The 22,256-nt window shown below is 37.7% G+C and overlaps 3 long non-coding RNA genes across 7 annotated transcripts; all 3 read right to left on the bottom strand.

Annotated features, from left to right (window-relative positions):
• Positions 1-866: 866 nt before the first annotated feature.
• On the bottom strand, positions 867-1,640 carry LOC116260934 (uncharacterized). The gene is made up of 2 exons (XR_004174213.1): positions 1,425-1,640; positions 867-1,346 (listed from the first exon to the last, which is right to left on the bottom strand). It is a non-coding gene; the product is annotated as an uncharacterized LOC116260934 (long non-coding RNA).
• A 1,404-nt stretch (positions 1,641-3,044) lies between these two features.
• Positions 3,045-7,877, bottom strand: LOC116260375 (uncharacterized). The gene is made up of 2 exons (XR_004174100.2): positions 4,714-7,877; positions 3,045-3,883 (listed from the first exon to the last, which is right to left on the bottom strand). It is a non-coding gene; the product is annotated as an uncharacterized LOC116260375 (long non-coding RNA).
• Positions 7,878-11,565: 3,688 nt separating this feature from the next.
• Positions 11,566-21,405, bottom strand: LOC116260336 (uncharacterized). Of its 5 annotated transcripts, none has more exons than XR_004174093.2 (3): positions 20,011-21,335; positions 19,886-19,938; positions 11,566-18,466 (listed from the first exon to the last, which is right to left on the bottom strand). It is a non-coding gene; the product is annotated as an uncharacterized LOC116260336 (long non-coding RNA). The 5 variants fall into 5 exon arrangements; XR_004174090.2 differs by having other exon boundaries at positions 11,566-18,469; positions 20,011-21,334; XR_004174091.2 differs by having other exon boundaries at positions 19,886-21,405.
• Between the last annotated feature and the right edge of the window lie 851 nt (positions 21,406-22,256).

The raw sequence follows: 22,256 nt of genomic DNA, 5'->3' as shown, positions 1-22,256 counted from the left end.
AGCTTGCAGCAATCAAATTGTAATGGGCGTTTTTTGTTTGCGTAGTCAAAATGGTTTAATGAACATTTAATTGATATACATAGTTGCTTCATGTCTTCCCTGTGAATATGGGGCATCAAATTTGGACCTACGTGAAGAAGAGATTGCCACCCATGAATTAGGTGATACCGATGATTTGTAATAAAGGGAGAGAGAGAGAGAGGAGGGAACTACCAAAGATTGTTCCAAAATGGCAGAGAATCCACGCACATGCGCTAGAGATCCTCAACAAGGTCGGTGTCATCGCTCACTTACCAATACTAAAGTCCGGACTCCATGGTTGGGGTATACTTTTTCCTCAATGCTCAAATTTTATCGAGAAATTGCAAATCGTGAGAAGCGTTCGCACGTATATAACCTCCAGCAAAAGCGTTCGCACGTATATAACCTCCAGCAACGGAACTTAAAGAAAGAAAGGAGGCGGAGAAAAAAGAGAGGCGAAGAAAGGAAAAAGGGAACAAGGCAGGCAGAGGAAGAAGGGAACGAAGGAGGAAGAAGAAGGTAGAAAAAATTTTTCATCTCTCAGATTGAAATTTTTTTTCAAAAATATGTTGTGGTATTCAACCCCGACGGACTAATTTTTTTTTTCATGTTTGATAAACTGGAAAATTTTTTAAAAATTTGCAATAAATTTCCTGTGCTACAGTAAATTTGCCACCTTAAGGAATTGTTGATCATATAGTTATGGCAGGCTTTTGCAAGCAGTCCACGCACAAATCAGTTATCCAATAAAATTATAAAAGTAGATCAAATTAACTAATATTTTTAAAAATCAAATATCAATTACCATTAATTTGCTTGATCGCAAAAGTACCTTGCTCACAATATAATGCAAAATGAGTAAGTGGTTCGTCATCATTTTTTATAATTCATAATGTACAAACATTGCAAATAACATGAGTTATCCGATCAAATAAGCAGTTGGAATAAGAACTTGAAATTTTCAGTAGTAGCTATAAGATAATCGATCACATCCGACAGAAAGCTGGTTAATCCCCCCACTCAATTCCATATTCGCCCATGAGTGAGCCTCACGGTAGTTGCTGCTCTCATTAAATTCATTTTGAATTGATACGACTGCAGCTATGTTAAGCATTGAAGAAAACATCTGTACTCTAGTGTGGTCGGCCACACCAAGGCCAAGTCCGTCATTTTCTCCAACTTTAATAAACCATACTCACAACTGTCCTGTTTTAAGATTCTTTTCTCTCATGTGCATCTATGCCCGGCATGAGAGGGATTCTTCCATGCTTACCTGCATTTCAACTTTAACCGTAGTCAAAAGACTCAAAACTGTCCTTGCTTACCTGCATTTCAACTTTAACCGTAGTCATAACAAACATTTTTGTCATCTAATATCAATTCAGACTAAATTTAACTCGTACCAGATGGACAAACTTAATGGTTGGATGCCAGTATTGACACCTATAACCACACACCAGGTCAGGCCAGGCCACCTGTTTCACCTTGCAATACTAAGAATATGTGGTCCATTGTTGAGAAGGTCAGCAGAAGGATGGCCTGATCTCTACATAAATAAATACTTAAACCCTCCTCCTTTATCCAGGCTTGGGACTGGCATTGGCCAAGTAAAACCTCAACCAATGGCGGAGTTAAAAACTTTTTCCTTTACTGTTCAGCGTAGTACTAGAGGATACCATCGTGAACAGGGCAAGGAGAGGGACAACAAAAGCACTGACGATTATAGTGAAGTTCCTCTTGCATTCGTGCTTTGTAAATACTATGAAATCTGCCTTCCAACTTTTTACCTCAACGATATCCATGCGATACATCTACAACATTAGATACATAGTTTCCTTCCAGTAGAGCAAGAAGACTAGGTCCATTCAGTGCAGCTTGTGTATAAGCAACAGCGACCAGTAAACTACTGCATGGGATAAATAGCCAGCACAATGAACAGCGAAATGAGAACAACCTGCCAAACCAGCAAAACCAAGTTGCGACAAGGAGAATTGAAGCACGGCCTTATCATTTTGCCTAAATGTTATTATTAACTTCGCTTGTGATCACTGCATCAGCTACTATTTGATGGACAAGAAAATAATCACACCCCCACAGTAACATAACCATTCGGAAACCAAACACTACATAGTTCGCATTCCATTTGATGTAAGCCAGTTGCAAAAAGATCACGTGTGCATGTACAAAGAAACAATAGCCGCTCAATGAGAAGCATGAAACATGGAGATGTTTCCAGACAAGATAACCATCAGGCTAACTTAAATACTTTATCCACCGTCAAGTTCGCAGAAGACTATGCAATGCAGATCCGAGACTACTGATTTTTCACATGTGAACGCTGTGAACTCGAGTACTTAAACAACCACATTGCAAGGAAAACATGGGAAAGAAACATCATCATCAAAGGCCAATTTTGAGGAACCACTGAGAAGTCCATGCCCAACTGAGCTTGTCAACTTTAGACTATGCAATGCAGATCCGAGATTACTGATTTTTCACGTGTGAACGCTGTGAACTCAAGTACAGGTAGAAACATCCACATTGCAAGGACAACATGGGAAAGAAACATCATCATCAAAGGCCAATTCTGAGGAACCACTGAGAAGTTCATGCCCAACTGAGCTTGTCAACTTTAGACTATGCAATGCAGATCCGAGATTACTGATTTTTCACATGTGAACACTGTGAACTCAAGTACTTGTAGAAACATCCACATGGCAAGGACAACATGGGAAAGAAACATCATCATCAAAGGCCAATTTTGAGGAACCACTGAGAAGTTCGTGCCCAACTGAAAGAAGAATTTCCCATCACGAGGGACAACAGCTTTTCAAACTTAATACTCACAATAAAGGAGAAAGAAGTGCACGTCTCAAACAACTGTCTCTTTGCCACCAATATAGTGCAATAGTAGCATTCCCCACTTCTAATGCCGCCTTAACCACCTACCAGACAGCAGAGTTGTAGGAACGTTGTAAAAGAGGAACCTAGCTAAATTAGCTTTTAGCATCTTCTCCATAATATTTTAGGTGCAAAACCCACTTTTATTACGAAACAACTAAATTCTGCCACCCGTACCAACAACACAAAATTAAGGTACAAGCCCATGCAATAAGTAATGCATTAGTATCAAATTACATAAAAAGAAAGCTAAAATTAATAAGATCCTTTTTATGAAAATGTCATATTCGACTATCCTCTCAGTCCCAAAGCATGCACGAGGGTTAGTAAGCAATAACATTGTCTTGCCAAGGGGATGAACGTCAGGCTCAACATACATGTAGGATATGCTTTTAATGTGTAACCACCGAAACCAGGATTCTCTGATGCTTGAAGAGGAATGATAAGATGAAATTGAATCAGGATCAGTACGGAAAATATTTATCCCCAGAGGCACCAAACTGCATGACCGCTAAGAGGAAGCCGTTCGTGCCTAACTGAGATTGCATTTTCATTTACCAGTCTTTGTCAAAGCTAGGAAGCTTCCCTTTGCAACCGAAGACATATCAGCACTATGCAGACGCTACATGAGTGAGGAATCATGCAGAAAACCAATAAGATAATTTTGTGTTTTCAAACTCAGGAAAGTGTCCATTTCCAAACTTAATGTGACACCGCCATTAGAAAGCTGCATCCTTGGGGAGAAGTAACATCCCAACACCACAAGATGGATTGACTTTTCTGTCCAACTGAGATTTCATTCTTCATCTAGAATCACTGACTAAAGTAAAGCAGAACTTCCAAATGACAAACCAAAACTAATTTCAGTGTTAAACATAACTTCAACAGGAAGAAAACCCATTTGTATGCCTCCTGTACCAAATCTAGATATGGTAATCTTAGTGGAGCAAAAGTAAAGACTCTGAAAAAAAACCCAAGATGACCTCAAATAAGAGAGAGCAATGAGGAACTCAATGACGTTTGCAGGTATAAACCAGGGAAAGAATTAAAGTTGATCAAAAGCGAGAATGAGAAGGGAAGATAAACCATAAAAAGGAAAAAGAAAGGTGAACCGAGCAGCAAAATCATAAATGCTTCCAACAAATAAAGAGGAAACGAAGGAGAACTAGAGAAGATAAAAAAAAATAAAAGTAAAGGTAAACTGAGCAGCGCTCAGCTAATTCACAAACTAACTGAATTTAAAATCCGTTCTAGTCCACTTTAATCCTGTCAATCATAATCCAACAAGCACACACCATTGCACTAACCCTGCTCAACTTACAAGAACAAACATCAAAACTTAAACGAAAAGAAATTGACTCTTAAAATAACCATAAACTTAATTTCAATGCCAATGCAGAATCAAACTTAACTGCTAACAGTTGACACCATGCATTTGATACTAAACCAACAAAAGGACAGTTTTAAACCATTCTGAACTCTGTGCAAACCGAACACCTGAAAAAGTGAAAGATGAAATAGGCTTGCCAAAACTGTTCCATACGGTGCAGAATTGCAACTTTTTAGGAACCAAACAAAGACCCTTAAATAAAACAACCGATGAAAAGTGCAACATCTTCTCCCATTGCTGACAGATTTACTATATGCAAAGATAACATTGCTCTAATGAATGAAGTGATTATATTCTAATTTGAAGAGCATTAATTGGATACGATAAATGGTTCACAAAGCACCGGATTTGATGTAAATAAAAGCTTGCACCATCTCCAAGATGAAAAAAAGATGCATAACCTGCGGTAGGGATACACTGACGACTGATTAGATTGCAATGCCACTTAAAACGTGCCATAGATGGACACCAAACTGCTTTTCTTGATTCTAAGATTGCAGCAAGCTTGAACTTCACCTGGGGGAGGAATGAGATGCTAGGTCGAAAACCATATGCAAAATGGTTGGAAGGGTAAAAATTGATCCCTTTCTTGATGGATTGATTGCTTAGCCATCAAAAGTCCACGTTCTTTACCCTACAATAGAACATGAGCTCTGTGTGCTTGAAAAAAAATCAATCATCTAAAACTTGAATCAGGATTTAATTGATTGCTGAAGGAGAAGTAGTCCTTAACCAACTGAGATCTGCGTTTCTTTATATGACAGTCTTGATCAATGATAAGAAGCTTTCTCTGAAACTACAGTGTCCCACCTGGGGGAGGGATGAGATGCTAGGCCCAAAACCATCGGCCAAAACGGTTAGAAGGGTAAAAGTGATCCCTTTCTTGATGGATTGATTGCTTAGCCATCAAAAGTACACATTCTTTACCTTAAAATAGAACATGAGCTCCGTGCTTGAATAAGGAATCAATAGTCTGAAACTTGAATCAGGATTTCATTGATTGCTAAAGGAGAACTAGTCCTTAACCAACTGAGATCTTCATTCTTTATATGACAGTCTTGACTCTTGACCAATGTTAAGAAGCCTCCTCATGAATAGAAAAATTACCAGCTCTACTTTGACACAATGTCAGTGAGGAATCACTCAGTTGAAAACATGAAATCAGCAATCAAGCATCTAACTTCATCTTTAATGTAACATCCCCCATCAAAAGTAGGAATTATTGAACCTATAATGATCATTAATAGTTGGCAAGTAATCAAGCAGGTGAAACCTTCAGCCAAGGAAAATACTAACACCATATTCCGCATGAAGAAGCTTGCTTCGTGCCCAAGATTGTGTTCTTTATGAGATGTGTCATCAGCTTCATCGTGTAAGGTAAAATATCAATACCACAACAAACCAATAAGCAGCTTCAGACCTTTTAATGTACCGCCTTCTTCTGAGGATAACCTCCATTGGGAGGATCAGAAGTCTTGGAAAAGCAAGATAATCTTTTGTAACATGTTCTACTAAATCTGGACATGACTATCTCAATACAAAAAAGAAAAAAAAAAGAAAAAAAAGAAGACCTGGGAAGAAAATACAAGATAACCAATGACATATCACAAGACAAGCTAATTATTTTCCCAAGTTCCAACTGGAAGCTTGGCAAAAACCATCAATATAATTAAAACAAAGCTGAGATAAGGGAAAGTGGAGAAAAAAGTAAATAGCATCAGCAAAATTGTATCTACTTTCAACATGCAGCAGTCAGCTATGATTGAAAAAATAAATATGAAGGTCTCCTTGTCCACACGAGTCTTGTGCTAACCATAATAAAGAAAGGTGCATCCAAGCATCCAACAACCACAGACAATCAACCAGCTAGCTCAAAGCCTACAAAACTTCTCTAAATTAAACAACAATAAATAACAATTTTTGAAAGGTAGAAGTTATATCTCAAATGCAGTTAGAAAAGGTTAATAAAAATTAAATCGTAACTAAATGCTCTGATATCCTAACTACTGACACAGTTCAAGCTATGAGTTCAGTCTTCTTTAACTATATGTACGACATAACATATGGAAAATAAGAAGCCAAAACTATCAGGCTCTTTAAGTAGAGGGAGAAAACAAAGATGTTGTAAAGGGAAAAGGACATGTCAGAAAACCCAAAGGAATAGAAAAAGAGAAAAAAGAGAGAGAAAAGTTATTGCAGCAAATGAAGAACGGTTGGCTCCACCATCACCTTGTCGCAGAACATGCGACCTGAAAAATCAAGTAGAGGTACTTTAACATATGCGGAATGGAATATGAAAGCGACACAATTTGTAGGAGTTCTACTTCCCGACAACCAATATAGAGAAGCCTCAGATAACAATTACTTCATAATACATCAATTTCTCCAATGGCGGCAGGTTCTCCACACCTAAAGAAATTATCCCCAGTAAATAAAGTAGCTAGATTCCAACAAGGGAACTGTAATCCGAGGGCAGAAGAAATAGTCCTCGAGACTGCTGATTGGATCAAAATAGATTGTCAGACTATTCACCAATACACTCAAGCCTTGAAGAAGAGTCGGCTTCCACCTTAATAAGATGCTTAAGGTAACAAGATAGAACGCTCCTTTAGGATTTTTCTTTGTAAACTTACAAATTCCAAATATAACCTCAAAGTGACCCCATTTATCCAAGAAAAAACTTCTCTTGGAACGCATCAGACTATCCAGCAAAATTATGGAAGGCACAGATAACAATCCCAATTAACAGTTGCTATGAACGACCGTGCTAGATTTCACAATAGAAGCTGGTTCAAAAAGTCATAGGGCTGTAGGGAAGTAGATTGCTTGATGAACCAGAGCTACAGCAGAATGTCAGATCTGCAGGGAAAAGCGTCAAGTCACAAGTAGATGATGTCCACCTTGAGAACAAAATGGCTACCCGTCATAAACGGGAAAAACCGGATCAACAGTAAGAAACTTTTCAATCTCTCAGTCTAACAACAGAAGGGACACTTCAAGAAAAAGACTACCCTACAGAACGATGCAGTGCTGACAGAACGATGCAGTGCTGCGCGCTTCAAAATTATCCACGTGATAAAAATCCATAAAAACCAAAACCAGCAGCCTAATTGAAGCCTCATAATCATCCGCTTGCATATCAACCATACCCATTACTCTGCCTAAAATCAGAATTCCAGGTGATTAGATCAAATTCCCCTCGTAAAGATCATGAACCGACTACAAATGACGGACCAAAATCACCTATATTCCTCATCTACAGCAAACGAGATGGTCAAAGCCGACAGCACGAACCACAATCGTTTCAGAAACAATAAGGGACCTTAAGAACGGACTGGGGTCAAAAGAAGAACATGCTGAGCACAAAATAGATTAGAAAGATTTAATAGAGATCATTTCACCCTTTGGGACACCCTCCTTCATCGAATTAAACGAAAGACGTGGAGAATGATAAACGAAATTGCAGAAAATCCCGAACAACAGATTTCATCAAAGAGCATCGGGGAACGAAGAAGCGAAGGAAGAAAGGAACCAGAGAAGGGAAGAAACAACTTCACCATCCCCCCCCCCCACCAGCGATGGTGAAAGTCACGTAGGAAGAGATATTTATAGGTAATGGTTAGGTGGATCGACGGTCCTGATGAAGCGGTTGCAAATCGGACGGCCAGATTTGTCGCTTACTAACTTTGGAGTGGTTAACTGGCTTCCAACGTGGATTAGGTGATTGAATTTGACACGCCAACCGTTCAATCACAATCGCCTCCGCGTTGGCCGCGATATAAACCGGTCGAATTCAGATCAGATTTGAGCTCATCAGACTTGAGCTCGGATTTGGATCGGGATTCGCCTCTCTGTCTCTCCGGGTAGATCTAAAGTAATCAAACAGCTTTTCACACTATTTGATGTTCCTATTTACACATGCTCTCTCTCTCTTTCTCTCTCTCTCTATATATATATATATATATATATATATATATAAAATTCCCAACTATATTTAGATCAGGCCTGAAGTAATCCAACAACAGCTTCCACTTACCGATTATCATATTCGTATTTATATATATATATATATATATATATATATATATATATATATATATATATATATATATATATATATATATATATATATATAATTCCCAACTATATTTAGATCAGGCCTGAAGTAATCCAACAACAGCTTCCACTTACCGATTATCATATTCGTATTTATCCATGCTTCTGTCTTTTTCTCTCAAAACACTTTTATTTAGGTGGGAAACAGCTACTAAATCATCCGCTTTTCATGTTTGGATGTGTATTTGGAGCTCAAATAAACAGCTCTTATGACACCCACAATTATATATATATATAAAATCTAAAATTCCCAACTGTATTTAGATCAGGCCTGAAGTAATCCAACAACAGCTTCCACTTACCGATTATCATATTCGTATTTATCCATGCTTCTGTCTTTTTCTCTCAAAACACTTTTATTTAGGTGGGAAACAGCCACTAAATCATCCGCTTTTCATGTTTGGATGTGTATTTCGAGCTGAAGATAAACAACTCTTATGAGACCAACAATTTAATGGTAAAAATTATGTCTTACCTAAGAATTGAACTCAGCCAGGCGAATGGGTCAATTGGCTTAATATTTTGCTATAAACGAGTCTGATCACTTTTCGACAGAGGCATGGTTTATACAATTTCATGTCCGACCAAAGCGTCTCATCTCAAAGTTGTGTTTAGGTCCAGATTGCAGCTCCAAATTTACCTTATATTCATATCTGATTTACTTAACACAATTTGGTTAGATATTCGATCTAAATTGAATCCGTTAGCACGAGTTTCAAATGTTTTTTGTATGATACGGATTTGCAGGCGGCCAGGTGGAGAAGTGGGCTCCCTGAGCCATAGGTGGTGCTCATTGGGAAATATATATTGAAAACCTACCCATTTAGATTGCTTTCTCCTAATAACTAATTCAATATATGCAACTTTTAAACGTATTTTTTTTCTTCTTCCAGTACTAGTCATCTTAACCACTACAAAAGTTTTTGGGGACACCCCAAAGAGGCCCAACTCCTTTCCTTTTGTTTTTCAGGGTTCAAAGCTTAGGACCTGGATGGGACGTGAAACTTTCTACCATTGGTAGTTCAGGAGAATGATGCTTATGAGAATAAAACGACGAACTTTCACTGGCCAATCAGTCCTCCAAGCACCATTAAAAAAGTTCTCGTAATGTCTTTCTTATGTCTCATTACAGGTTGATCACAGCTCATCGATTCGTACCAAAAGTTCGGATACCCACCATTAAAAAAGGGTGGCTCAAGGACAACTTCTTAGGTGTCTAACATAAATTGTTCGTTTTCGTACCAAAAGTTTGGATACCCACCATTAAAAAAGTGTGCTCAAGGATAACTTCTTAGGTGTCTAACATAAATTGTTCGTTTACGAACCATCAATTGCGTATCTAGTTAGAACATTGTATCTAAGAACATGTGTTACAAACGCCCGTTTCTTTTCTTATTTGAGTAACTCTGCATTCAGTTTCAGACTGCTCGAATCCTCACCGTCTTAAGATACAGCCAAAAATATAAAAAAGGAACTTCAAAAGCCAGCTTCTAGCATTGCATGATCTTGAAGCTGGGAAGGACGTGGCTTTCACTCGTTGCTGATCCCTCGACCGCTCGACCAGAAGCCTTATTTTTCCTTTTTTCTCTGCTTGCCAATCTCCTTTTGTTCAACACCTTGCTATTTGTTGCGCTTAAAAGCAGTAGGGGCCGCAGGCTGCACGTTCCTGGGACTGTAGAGGTCTTCCAACTTTGACTTTCCTAATAAGAAGTCATAAAATACCAGGCGCAAGCGGGAGTGCAGATATATAGAAGGCTCAAGGAACTACTGGTCGGCTAATACAGCAAATCAAATAGAAAACCTCAGTGCAAAGATTTGAGTTTATTTGTGATCCACCAGAAAAAGAGAGAGAGAGAATTGATCAATCAACGCACCATGAGGAGGAAGGATTAACTTAATTTGTAAAACTTTAAACAAAACTTAAAGCAATACTTTACAAGTTTATGCCAAAAACATAAAGATTGCAGTCATAATTCTACGTGAGCCAGATATAAGCAAAGGTTAAAAACCGGAAAGATGACAAGCATCAGAAAAAACATAAGGAAAAGGAAAGATGATGAAAGTAGAGTCAACTGAATCCGAGCTGCTCACTTTAGAATGATATAACTTGTAGCTAACAGAACAACATATAAGAACTAATTCATGAAGAAGAGTTCACTCCCAGGGCTAATATATTTACCACATGCAAAAAAATCATCCTAGTAGTAAGCTGACAAATTCAATCACAAAGCCAAAAATGAAGCAGAACAGAATAGTCCTCAAGATGCTAAAATTAGGTCTTACTTGCCCACACTGCTTACAAATGTGCTTGCAACCATGCCTAAGCAGAACAGTGTAGTATGATGGTGACAAGAACGGACCATAGAACAAGAACTTTAAGACGCACATTTGCTGACGTCTGTCATCCCAAAACTCCAGTAAATTAAGAATCACAGAACATCCCCTTCCTCCCATCTAGCAATGTGGGAGGAAGCAATGGGTTTAACCCATAAGACTGCTCCAAACCCTCCAGAATGACAAAAAAAAATAAGTCCCATCTTTCCAAGAACCAACAAGAAAACCTTACAGAACAGTTGACAAATGGGCAACAGTTCTCCAGTTGAAAACACGTGCTTCATGAAAAAACAATTCTAATTGAAAGAGCATGAATTGGATATAACAAATAGTCTTGAAAGCACTGGAGTGGATGTAGTCGAACAATTGGACCAAATACAAGGATTGTAGAACTAGATCGAAAACGAAGATGAACAACGATTGTTGCACTAGATCGAAAACGAAGAAAGATGCACCATATATTTGACCCGTGACCCAATCACCAAGACCAATTGTCAGGGTCAACCATAATTATAAATACAAGACAATTGACAAGCGAACCGCTTTCCACCAATCATTAGTAAATTTTCAAATCTTATAAATTTTCAAAACTTGATCCCACTCGGCGCTTTACCACCCATCAAATGGTGCACCCCATTCCATCCCATTCTCTAATAGGTTTCCATTCCACCACCAACCGAAGGATTACATGCACAATTACTAATTAGCGTCGGTGTTGTTCGGTTTTATCTTCTCAAGGTTCAGTTCCAATCAAACCAATTCTAGACCTTACGGAGATAATAATGGCGACTCTGCACAAGATATAATAGTAGAATAACCCAGGCAGCAATGAATCTACTTCAAATTAATATATAGTACACAACAAATCTAAATTCCCTCGCTCCAGTTTGGGAAGATTGCAATAACAGAGGTTTCATTCACGGCACCAGACTTTTAAAGAAAAGAACAGTGACGATGAGACCCAGGCTTGGGCCCTCCTCCTTTATCCAGGCTTGGGACTGGCATTGGCAGAGTAGATGACCACTCGATACAACGCATGATCATAGTAGGATGGCCCTCCTCCTTTGTCCAGGCTTGGGACTGGCATTGGCAGAGTAGATGACCCCCCAATGGCGGAGTTACCTAACCCTACCTACAAAATACCTCAAATGACGAAACCACTGTAGCAAATGTCCAAAGTTGTTAATATACCGCCAACAACACCAACACAAACCACTGTAGAAAGTGTCAAAAAATATTAATATACACTGCCAACAACACAACACAACACAGAATCCCGTGTCAATTTCAAAAACAAAAAAGCCCAAGAAACAAAGGACACAGAATCCCGTGTCAATTTCAAAAACAAAAAAGCCCAAGAAACAAAGGACACTAGAAAATTTTTAAATGAATAATTCGAAAACAAGAAAAAAAAATACAACTATTGAAGCAAAACGCAAAACTCAAATCAGAAGAGCAAGTTTTAGATTTTATATTGTAACTGCCTCAAGTTACATAAAAGAATACTTCAAAACTCATCATACAAGATAATAGAAAATAAGGATACCGGAAAATAAGATACAAACAAAATACTGCAAATGCAATGGAAATTTTAGATTGTAACCAAAACAAAATACTTCAAACGTGATCCTACATACAAACAAAATAGTACAAATGCAAGGAGAACACTGTTAATCCTTCCTACAAAGGAAATACTTCAAATGTGACAAGTAACAAATGACGACGACATTAGTATACCACATTAGTATATCGTCAACAGCACCAGCTCTCCAACACAAAGCAGAGTCTTGGAGAGAAGAATAGGGGAAACTCAAATTATAGAACAAGCAACACCCAAATTATAGAAGGATAGGGAAATACAAAATACTTCAAGTCAAAAGATAATAATATACTGTCAACAGCATCAGCCCACATAACACAGAATTCCCAGTACAGTAAGAGAACAAAAATGGAGGGGAAACATAAGATGGAGGCAAATAAATACTCGAGGAAAAAAGAATGGCACTTGCAAAACAACAAGGGGAATACAATAGAAGCAGAAGACTCAAATCATAGAAATAGGAAAGATAGCCAAAAGTTAATAAAACAACAAGGCTCTGTACACGAGAAATAGAAAAGAGACACAAATACTCGAGAAAGAAAATCTCAATCATCCAGTCAGACTACAAGGCTCTGTGCATGAGAAATAGGAAGAGTCAAATACTCAAGAAAGTAGAAAAAGACAGCCAAAAATCTCAATTATCCAGTCAGATGAAATGTCTTGGTGCACGGTCAATTGATTATCCGCTCAAAACACAGAAATGGTCTGAACCTAAACTTCTCATGCTAATGCTATCACAAACTGGTCAAGCACAACAGAAAAAAACTACACGGTCAAGGTCTCCGTTCGCAGCAAGATAGAAGCACGAGCGGTAGAGATAATCACCAACAGAAATACCGAAGAAGTTCCAAGGACACAAATGCAAGCCACATTTTTACAGCAAACATCACAAAGATAAAATTAAAAACAGAGAAGAGGTAAAATAAAAACATTCACCAAGGACAGAACAGAAATGTACAAGATTTGATCTCAAAGACTGATCCCATGCGACCTTTCCCCTTTCCAACCAAAAAACCAAAATTGTTAAATTAGTCTCCAAATGGCATTTTAGCTTTCCTACCAAAATCCAAATTGTTAATATCGGAGGCCATAGATGCCGTGCACGACCCAAAAGAATCGACAGAGATAAAAGCATAGGAATCGTCGCTATCCATACAAAGAGATCAGAGACTTCTATAGCAACATCAGAGAAAAAATAAATGTACATTTGTTAACCACACTTAAATCCCTCATGTTCACACACTTCGATTTTCACACTGAATTGCATCTTTATATTTTAGTAAGAGACTTCTATAGCAACATCAGAGAAAAAATAAATGTACATTTGTTAACCACACTTAAATCCCTCATGTTCACACACTTCGATTTTCACACTGAATTGCATCTTTATATTTTAGTAAGAGGGTCTTGTAGTGGCACTTGCTTCCACATCTCTTTAGCATCTCTTTAAATTCAGTTTCAGCCCCTTTAATTTACTTGATGTTGAATAGAAGTATGATGAGCAGGTTACTTGATATATAAAAATATAAATCAGACACTTTCTTGGCCTCCGTTTGTCCCGTTTGTCCTTCCAACATAAAATATGCCCAAACAATTTATTATGGAATTTACCCCAGGAAGAATAGTCAATGAAAGGCCTCATATCCAGGGAGCCTACGATTCTTATTACTTGCTAGAAGATCAGGTTTGAATTGAAATGACAGGCTTATTTTTCCTTCAAAATAACATAATAGAAATTCTTTTCTCTCTCTTCAAAGAGATCCTTTTCTTTCACTTGCGCTTGATTGAAGACACGCTTATCTTTTACTTATACAAATTCTTTTCTCGCCTGCAAAATATCGGAAAATATGTTTTCTCAACATATTAAAAATACTTACTTATTACCTCCTTATACGACATGCAATATCCTCATGCATAGTTACAAAACTAGTAAATGTCATAAAACACGTGTTGGGTAGCATATAAACATTAAAAAAAAAAAAGTTAAGTCTCTATTTGGCTTTCAAATTACAGGGGAGAATATGAAGGGATCAGATACACAGCAAATATCAAATATCAATGAGATAGATTGTGATTGTCAAACGGCAAATATGTCCAATGGCAAATAAGTAACAAGAAGTACCTTAGACTACAGTAAGAAACGTAGTTACCAATTTAGTATTTTTTGCAAAGCTACACAAGAACATGAATTAAACTTAAATGTTCATCTATCACCTACGTACCGATAACAACACCTCCAGAATGATACACACGAACTGATTTCTCTTATGGAATCATTTTAAAGATATGATATGATGAAATTTCAACATATATTGAAAAATAAGAGAAAATTCAACATATATTGAAAAATAAGAAAAAACTGGAATACGTGAGACAACACATTAGTGGACTAGAAGCCACAACTTAAATGTTTATCCACGAACACCGACTTCTTTGATAGAACAACGGCTCCACAATGATAAACACGAACTGATTTCTTTTATGTAACTACGACTCGATAATGCTACATACGAATGGGACCCTTGGTATTAGTATTAGCCTATTAGGGAAAAGAGAATGTCACCCAAACATCAAAGCTCAAGAAGGAACAGGCACCCACTTGCCCATCACATAAAAGCTCAAGAAGGAACATGCACCCAGGAAAAAATATTACATTTCCATCATAGTTAATATTCGACAATATAACACGCCCTAATAAGAAAATACATCGAAAACTAACGCCTCTCTACAGCTAGGAAATTTTTCCATGTGCTTCAGTAAGGAACCATGAATTGAAACCATTAGGAAAGTTAACCTACCCTCAACAAATCTTCTAAAACTAGGAAAATTTCATTTTTGATTTTCAGTATAGAGGTTATGAGTTAATTGAGACCATTAGGAAAGCTCACAAACAGACCCACAGCAACAATGTAACACAATAACATAACATTCCGTTCCAGCATCGTGAAATGTTCGAAAACATAACATGCTCTATTAATCAACTGAATGTCAAGATGACTTCGGCCCAATCAAAGGACAATTTCACTGAAAATTATTAACCAACTGCTGAAACTGAGGACAGGTCATACGTGACAACTTAAAAGACAGATTAAATGGCCTTCATCAATCTACAAATAAGGGAAAAACATATTTTCGACCTAAAAATTAAGATTAAATGGCCTTAATCAATTTACAAACGAGAAAAAACATATTCACGACCTAAAAGCCTGACACTTAAAAAAATAAAGATTAAACGGCATTCACCAATCTACAAACAAGGGAAAAACATACTCTCGACCTAAAAGCCAGAGAAAACAAATACTTGTACTAAAGTCCAATCTACAGGATGTACTAGCACCACCAGTTCTTCCCAAGGAAATACAGTTCAGATGATCTTCACCAGCACCATCAAAAAAGAACTTACGATACCATAAAAGAGAAATCTCCTATAAGGTTCCCCATCTTAGGCTGGGAGTTTTAAGAGTAGTCAAATATTCCCCAAATTGCAATTCCAAAATGAAAATAATGCCCTTTAGACAGTTTGCTTCTTAAAGCATAACATATACACCTTGTCATACATTCAAGTACTAAGACAGAGATGGAAAATCATACAAGAGTAACATAATTTTGCATGGTCATGTTATGGCATCCGCCTCCTACGATTTGTCCCACCAACACTTAAATAAAATGTTCTGGTTTGAAACGTTAACATCAGAATCCCCCACGACCAAAATCCGTCAAAATTTTCCAACATGATCTGGTCATCGACCGAAATAGCACTACAGTGTTACCCTTGTCAACATACTCTCCCACAAACATCATAATTATAGGTTTTCCATTGTTCAAACTTAAAGTAGTTCTATAAATTATACAAAGTTTAATAGAAAACAAAGTTCGTCGTTCAAAGTTCACAACGACGACCTTAACTTCACGAGTTAAAAAATAGGATAGATCTGGGAACCTTCGCACCTATTTTCCGTATCTATTAGAGCGCCCAGGGAATTCTAATAAAATACACGCCTACAACAATGTAATACACAATCATCTTTTCGAATTCTAACAATACACACTTCACGAGCTAGGTTCGTTCTGGGAACCTCCGTAGTTCTATAAAGTATACAAAGTTTAATAGAAAACAAGGTTGACAACGACGCCCTCAACTTCACGAGACAAAAAAATAGGTTCGCTGTGGGAACATTCAATATATTTTACGTATCTATTAGAGCGCCAAGTAATTCTAACAGAATACACGCCTACAACAATGTAAGTATACACAATCATCTTTTCGAATTCCAACAATTCTATGTAAGTACACACAATCATCTTTTCGAATTCCAACAATTCTATCAATGCACACTTCACGAGATAGGTTCGCTCTGGGAAACTCCGCACTCATTTTACTAATCTATCAAACGAGTACTGACAAAATACACGCCCATAACAATGTAACTGCTAGATACACAATCATCCTTTTAAGTTCTAACAATTCCAACAATACGCAACTGTAACAAATAACTACAAACTCCACCGATATCTTTATATGATTTTTTACACGGTTTTATTTAGGACACGTCCTACCTACCTTAGATTTCGAACTAGCCTAGATCTTAGATGTGTCAAATCATCACCGACTTCAACATCTAGAACAATCCAACTTAAATAAGAGAATCCACTCCAATAAAAGATGTTCAGCCAATTTTACAATTAATAATTGTCTAAACTGAAAGAAACATGCGACCATACTGAAAAGCTATCAAATCACTGCAAATACCCAAAAAAAAAACTATTAAACAGATATACACTGCAATGCATTCATAATTAAATAAAATTATTTAACCAAAAAAAAAAATCGTATTGCACGCTTTTGTCACTGGTTCATTAACAGATTAACTGAAGTGCCTGCAAGGCAATAACTGATTTCAAAAAAACTAATTGCAAGTCACAAGATTTTATTACAAGACATTCCACCTGTCCAAGATCAGGTGACTAAAGCTAATACCTAAAACGAGCACACAGAAGATTAAAAAGATTACAATTTCCAACATAGAGGTACAAGGACTTCAAACAACAGACCAGGAAAAGACCTCCAAAACAGAATCCGTCAAGCTGACAACTCCAACAGCAATCTCGCAGCAAGTCACTAAATTGCAATCAAGATCAACGGATGAATCCCAACCCTAACAAAGGATCATCCCTCTAAACTACTTAACAAGTAACGTAATCTGTGAACTGGATAACAAGGCTTGACAACAATCCTCCATCACTGTACAAGGAAAAAAAGCTTTTTAACTTAGAAAACCTGAGCACGGTGGAAACAACTTTCCGACGGCAAGGACGACGGCCAAGCAGGGGGGAAAAACAGATTCTTCCACGAAGCCATAAAGATATCAATAGAACGATTCGGCGACACCAAGCCGAAATTAAGACGGACGAAAACACACGCCCACTCCTAATTAACCACCTTCGATGCATTCCACAGTCCAATCCCAACTCCCATGGTTTGATTTCCCCCAAAGAACATAGACCAACTAAACAAAGGAACCCTTCTCCAACTTGATCACCGACGAAATACACTTTCATCTATATACAAGCACCCGCTCCTCAAGCACCACGACGATTTTTTTTTATCTGTTCACATCAAGTCAAAATTATGACAAAAGCAAAGCAACACGTGCCAACTCCTAATCAACCACCTTCGATGCATTCCGCAATTCCATCCCAAACTCCAAGAAATAAGCCAACTAAATAAAGGAACCATTTTCCACATGGATAGATACTCTTCATTTATCTGCAAACACACCTCCTGAAGCACCAAGACGATTTTCACCGAAATGAAAATGAAATAATAAAAATTCCTACATTGAGCCGAACAGAAATCCCAACGCATGATCAAAGCTGCAATATTCTACCATCAAAAGGATGACCAAAAAAGAGCTCAACGGAAAGTCTAAAACAAGCTCGAAGGATAACTGTTTCCACCGTACACAAAGGAATGCCCATCCACAAATACGATCCCCACTCAGGCAACGTGGTTCACCAGCAAAGACATCCTCATATAAATAATGAATCTTCAAAAGAAGAACGAAGCCATAATTGTCGACGATGGACTACCGGCCAACAAAAAACTGCTGCAAAGAAGAAGATAATGCTAAGGTTGATATGCAGCAACAGCAACCAACTAATTAATTAACCTATCGTTAATATTCAGTCAAAGTACAAGATGAAAACTTCTAGCTTCTAAGCCTCAAAAGAGAAGGGGAAAAAACCTCTAAGTCTCAAAAGAGAACAGAGAGAGAACTTCCAAAACCCTTCTACATGCACGAACAGCAGGACAACACACGAAGAACTAACAAACATTTTATTTGACCTATAGGTGGGTTAAAGTCAACGACCATCGCAAAATCCAATAGTAGCACATTAGATAACATCTAAACAGATAATTATACGTCGCAAAACAAACGGAAGCAAATAAGGTAGATGAATTCAAAAAGTTAAAACAGGAAACTCGCAACAGCGAAGCCAAAAGAAATCAAATTAAAGAAGAGATTAATGGACACAAATATTGTATATAAAAACGCTCAAATGCTACTTGAAATATTAAAAACGTCATGAGATAATAAAACGACCACGAAAGATTGTCTGGAATATTAAAAATGTCATGGAATAACAAAACGACCACTTTCAAACATCCTTAATCAAGAAGTAATATTTCGTAATACTTGATCCACCGCCCCGCCGGAGAAAAAACTGATATTAGGAATAATAAACAATGGAACTAATAAGCTTCAGTAAACTTTAGTTACAGCTTCAGTAGACGTTTACAGTCAAGTACAACTATATTAAGGTCAATACAATATTAAAGTAAAACAACTTGATGCCAAGTGGACGACATTCAATAACTCCAATTAATTATATAAAATTCTAACCCAGTTCCAAGTGAATTAAAATAAATAGTCGTACCTAGTCAAGGTGTTACTCCATGTCTCATGATAAAAGATTACAATATGAAACCAAACAATTATCCATCCCAAAAACAAATAATGGAACCTAAAACCAGTTCAAATGCAACTAGAACATTGAGAAAAGTGTGAGGTGAAGAAGTCGACCAATCAAGGGCATCCACTGTGAAAGTTGAGATTGCAATACTATATCCCCGTAGAAACACATCCTTAACATTTTTTTAGAACTCAAGTGATTTAACAAATAGTAAAACTAACAAGTTTTAAGTGAGAATTTGCAAAACTTTTATAGTCCTTAAAGTTATTTTTAAAGGCTCCTACAGATCACAGTAATCCACAGTAACAGGTGCAAGAAGCCTGAAATATTTTGAATCAAAGAAACTCAAAAATTTTCCAAGCAACCCTTTGATACCAAAACAAAAAGAAAAGAAATTCGAGGCCCCAGAGATATTAACCAAATCTCAAAATAGAATCACGTCGCTAATAAAGAATAAAGCGCAAATGACCAACTAAAAGGAAACCCCTGGCCGACAAAAACAGGAACCCAATGTTCATCCAAGTCTGGCTTCAAACAGTTGTTGGTACCTAAAATCATGTCCGCATTTTGTCCAAGTTTGAATGGGACGGAGGTTAATAGCCTGCAGGCAGTTAGAGATAACCAATAACTGATAAAAAAAAAAATTCCAATGATAACAACAGAGGAGCCATACCAAACCACAAAGTTATATAGGTCAGACGGTCAACTCAAAGGCCCGTCGATTGCGGCTCCAGGTTCTCGTCTCAGATCGATCACTACATGGTATCCCGCAATTTAGACCCTGCAAAGTGATCCGACCGTAAACATAGAAATCGAACAACCGATAATTTTGGGAACTTAAAAAACGCTGGGTATCTTAAAAGTCCAAAAAATCGCGTCTTAGGCTAAAATTTGTCCCAGAGACACTGCACTTGTCTGTTAGCAGATAGCTTAAAAGCAGGATCTTCCGAGCTCTACAACTGATGTACGAACAAAAAAGGCTTCTTCATTACACCATGAACGGAGAAGAACCTCTACAAGAACCAAATAAGTAGCTAAAATCAATATCGCGTAATAGGATTCCCCTTGATAGAAAGCAAACTCTAGAATGGAACTGAACCGCCTCATAATAAAAAACAGAACCACATCAGAGTCCATTCCTTCCACCCCATCGCTGAAACTGGTCTCCAATTCACGAATATAAACAGCGAAACCTATATCCAACAAAAAGGAAGTTAAGCCTAATAGAACTCATCCAACCATCTCGGTAATATGCCTAATTAGCCAAAACAAACCACCATGATGACCAACAAACTCCTCTACCGAGGCGACATGCAAGTATTAGATTGAAAGTACGCCAACCTCCAAACAATCCTCTGGTTGCCTATCACAATTACACAGAGAAATAGACTCCACGTCATCCTCATGTACTACAACCGACCAGATTGCAAATCAAAAACTTCAAAAACAGACGGAACAAAAAGAAAAACCAATTCCCGTCAGCTGCCATCTCCAAGCAGGGCCTCAACGCTTCCGAACGAGAAAATCAGGTCGCTTAATCTACGAACTCCAGCCTACGAAAATAAACCCGAGGAAGCTGTTTCCGTAACAACAAATCATCAAAACCATCCACACCACCAAATCGTTCCGAAAACAAGCAATATCCAGATCATCGTCGCCAGCAAAGCGAGAAACCCTAAAAAGATTAGCTCAATCCAAAAAAACAGCAGGCTTGCTACAATTACAATCAGATCTAACCCTCAATCTTGCCGATCGCTGACATAACTGTTCAAGATCTGGCCCTCCTCCGCTCCTCCTGAATCATCAAACTCACGAACAACAGAAACAGGAACAGAAACTGATCCATGAAACAAACCAAACTCAGCGAAAACAACGATCCCCAATAACCTAAAATCCTAATGACCCAACCCCGAGCGGGGAAAGGCAACTAAGAAATCCCCGCCAAGCGGAATTTATACATCGACGGGGCGGACATCGACGGCCCGGATGAAGCGGTGGACGACCAAACGGGCGGTCAACATTTAGCTAACCTTCCAGTGGGCAGCCGGCGGTTTAAGAAGCGTGTAGATGAAGCCGCACATCGTGAGATGATGAGGATGACAGGTCATCAGAAGATAAGGATGTCTAGGTCTATGGATCGGGTTGAGTAGGATAAGACCCTTTATCCTATTTAGGTTTTATCGATGTCCATGGATATATTTTTTTTTTCTTTTTCTGAATCCAACTTTTAAATATTACTGATTTCGCTGCTTAATTTGGAACGTGATATGCAACTCCGACAAAAGTGACTTGGTGGAAAATACATTTTACATAGATTTAATTTGATAATGCCCGAGCTTTTTTTTTTCACCTGTGCTATCAATATATGCATATATATGTTTGATGGAACGTGCAACATCATCTGCTGTATAACAAAATTATTTTTATTAATAATCTAAGTTGACATGTTCTCTTACATGAACCCAATTATATCCATTACTTAAATCACTGGTTTACAGAATTATAATTTATCGACTAAACTTAAACTATAACATTAATTAAGAGTTACTCTAGTTGGCAAAGATGTTATCAACTCTGAACCGAGTTATTTACACAAAGGGAATCAAATTGCACCATCTCGTAAATGCCTCTTTTTCTCTCGAAGTTGTCCGATTTCTTAGAATGAATCATATTTTTTTACCTAATTCTTTTTCTAGTGATCGATTTAACCTATAATAAAAAAGATATCTCTGGTTATATTTCATCTCTCCTCCAAAACCGCTCTATGGTGCATTTGAAGTCTGATTTCTTTTCTTTTTCGTTAAAGTCTTGAGAAAAAAAATAAATGGTGCTGAGATCATTTGTCCTATATGTGTCAACCAGCTTCATCCCACCGCCCAAGTGGCGGGGCCGCCACTGTTGCATCATCTTCTGCGCCGC

Source organism: Nymphaea colorata, chromosome 9 (assembly GCF_008831285.2).
Source record: "Nymphaea colorata isolate Beijing-Zhang1983 chromosome 9, ASM883128v2, whole genome shotgun sequence".
Classification (NCBI taxonomy): Eukaryota; Viridiplantae; Streptophyta; class Magnoliopsida; order Nymphaeales; family Nymphaeaceae; genus Nymphaea; species Nymphaea colorata.
Note: the sequence above shows the minus strand (reverse complement) of the source record. Positions and strands in the feature narration are given on the sequence as shown.